The sequence below is a fragment of the Camelus dromedarius genome, chromosome 15 (genome assembly GCF_036321535.1).
Source record: "Camelus dromedarius isolate mCamDro1 chromosome 15, mCamDro1.pat, whole genome shotgun sequence".
In the NCBI taxonomy this organism is placed as follows: Eukaryota; Metazoa; Chordata; class Mammalia; order Artiodactyla; family Camelidae; genus Camelus; species Camelus dromedarius.
Genome location: NC_087450.1, coordinates 1,662,645 through 1,665,419, shown reverse-complemented (window position 1 = coordinate 1,665,419; position 2,775 = coordinate 1,662,645). Strand labels below are relative to the sequence as shown.

Here is a 2,775-nt window from a genome sequence, read left to right as displayed (position 1 = left end):
TGTCTGAGAGGAGGGCTTGAGTGTAGGTGGTTCATTTTGGAAAACAGAAGGGAGGTAGTGAATGGGGGAGAGTGAAACAGGGAAGGAAAGATAGTGAATCTAAGATTGTAGTAAGTTGCTTACCATTTATCCACTGGCTCCTCCTACTAAAGATCTAGGATTTCCTTGAGATATATTAATTATTCATATTATCAGGTATGTGTTTGCACCAGAGTGATGAAGAATGGTCTTCTAAATGTCTCAAGCAACAAGTGTCAGGAAGGATAGCTAGATATACACTGGAGATAGAAGATTTTGGATGGATTAGTAGGATCAAGCTGGTCTCAGGATATAATTTTTATCAGCTGGTTGCTGAATTGGTGTCCAGGTAAAAAGATAGGACATGAGGGTATGAGACAGAGTGCAAAAGAATGTCCAAAACTTTCAGTTATACCTAATTAAAAATAACATTCTTTGTAGATTTTCCAGCTCAGACTGATAAGTTTATGTCAGTCCACAGTAAATGGAGAATCCCAACAACGTGACTGAATTCATCCTTTTGGGCATTACAAAGAATCCAGAGCTGAGGAAAATACTCTCTTCTGTGTTTCTAATCATATATGTGTCCCATCTTGGGAAACCTCCTCATTGTGGTAACCGTGGTGACAGATCAGAGTCTGAGATCACCTATGTATTTTTTCCTTTCCTCCTTGTTCCTCATGGATGCCACCTAATCTTCTGTCATTGCCCCCAAGATGATTGTGGACTCCCTCTCTGAGAGCGCTGTCATCTCCCTCAAAGGCTGCATGACCCAGCTCTTTGCAGAGCACTTCTTTGGTGGAGTGGGATCATCCTTCTCATTGCCATGGCCTATGACCACTACGTGGCCATCTGTAAGCTGCTGCACTACATGATCATCATGAGGCCTCGGGTGTGCTGCCTGTTGCTGGGAGGGGCCTTGCTGGTGGGATTTTTCCACGCAGTTATACAGCTTCTCTTCATGTATCAAATCCCCTTCTGTGGCCCGAATGTCATAGACAACTTTATGTGTGATTTGTTTCCATTGTTGAAACTGGCCTGCATGGACACCCACATCCTGGGCCTCTTAGTCATCCTCAAAAATGGGGTGATGTGTGTGTCCATCTTTCTTATCCTCATCACCTCCTATGTGGTCACCCTTTGCTCCCTAAAGACCTGCAGCTCTGAAGGACGGCGTAAAGCTCTCTCCACCTGTGGCTCCCACCTCACGGTGGTCGTCTTGTTCTTTGTGCCATGCATTTTCTTGTACATGAGACCTGTGGTCACCTACCCCGTAGACAAGGCAATGGCTGTGTCCTTTACCATTGTTGCACCTACGTTAAATCCCTTGATCTACACCTTGAGGAACACAGAGGTGAAAAATGCCATGAGGAAACTGTGGATGAAGGAAGGGACCTTGTGTAGTCATTAACTTATAAGCTAGAACCAATCTTTTCTGAAGGACAATGAGATGTTACCCTCCCCATCCCAATTTATTCCAATCCTTTGAGGAGACAGCAGCCAATGGCAGGTTTTAATCATGCGAGTCAGGTTAAGATCATGTTACTGCCCACATCTCCAGTACATTTCTCTGTCTCTGTCTCTCTCCTTTTTTAACCTGCTTTTTCAATAATTCAAGCATTTCTCAGTTCTAGATTTTGTTTTTCTTATGCAGCTTGCTGCTGGAGTGCTCTTTTCCAGAGTTTTCACTTGCCTGTCCAAATCTCATTTTTTCCACTTTAAGTTGAACTTCAACCTTCTTAGATGAATCTTTCCTGATGACTTTCTCTAGCTCCCCTCAGCAATTCTCTTCATCTGGTTTTATCCTGAATATCAACAATCACAAACTAACCTAAGTTATTTGCTGCTTTCATTTTCTCTGTTTTCCCCACAAGGTGGTAATCCCTGTGAGGTCAGGGGTTATGTTTATTTGTTCATGCTAGGGTAGAATATTGCTGTTCTCCTAGTAGGTGCTTAATAAATAGTATTGAATGGATATAAATTTAAAAGTAGCTTAGCTTAGGGAGTAGACAAGATAGCAGAGCAGAATGATGCTCTTAGCTAACCTTCTCTCATGAATACTCCAAGAGAGACATCCAGGGACCCAACCATTTACTCAGAACACCTGCTGAACTTTGACAGAACATCACCTATTTCAAAAGACAAAATTTGTCACAAGTCTGGCAGGATAAAAAAAGAAGAACCAGGAAATTAGTGCACAACCTGTACCATGAGGAGGAAGAAGCAAAGGAGAAAAAGCACTCTTATGCTGGGACTCCCCATCTCCAATGGAGAGGTCAGCAGGGACACAGGGGTAACCTCTGAGGCTTGAATCTGTGCACAGCAGCCCTAAGTGAAACTGGAACAAAGGGCCCCTGTGACCCCCAACCCTCGATGCCAGCTGGCAGGTGTGGGCTGGGACAGGCTGCCTGAGACAGAGGAGTGGGGCTGACTGCACAGACGCAGCCTGTGCAGAGGCAGCCTCAGGTGCTGTGGCCTGGAGGGTATACAGAACAGAATAGTGTGTGTCACCCATTAAAAATAAAAGAAGAAACAAAGCAAGTAACACTACTGGTGTACATTTTGGGGAGAAGCCGGGTGCGATGCAGCTGGGTCATAGCTTTGTCTCCGCAGACCTGCAGCAGCATTGCTGGCACGTTCTTGGGAGAAGAGATGCAGGGCTCATCCCAGGCCAGTGTATCCACTGGTGTGCGGCTCCCAGGCTGAGGTGGGATTGAAACTTGAATCTGTACCCAGGGGCTCCTCAGCTTCATAGAC

General features: G+C 45.0%; 1 pseudogene; it reads left to right on the top strand.

The window, feature by feature from the left end:
* Positions 1 to 502: 502 nt before the first annotated feature.
* LOC135322957 (olfactory receptor 4C6-like) lies at positions 503 to 1,429 on the top strand (annotated as a pseudogene).
* The last annotated feature ends 1,346 nt before the right edge of the window (positions 1,430 to 2,775 follow it).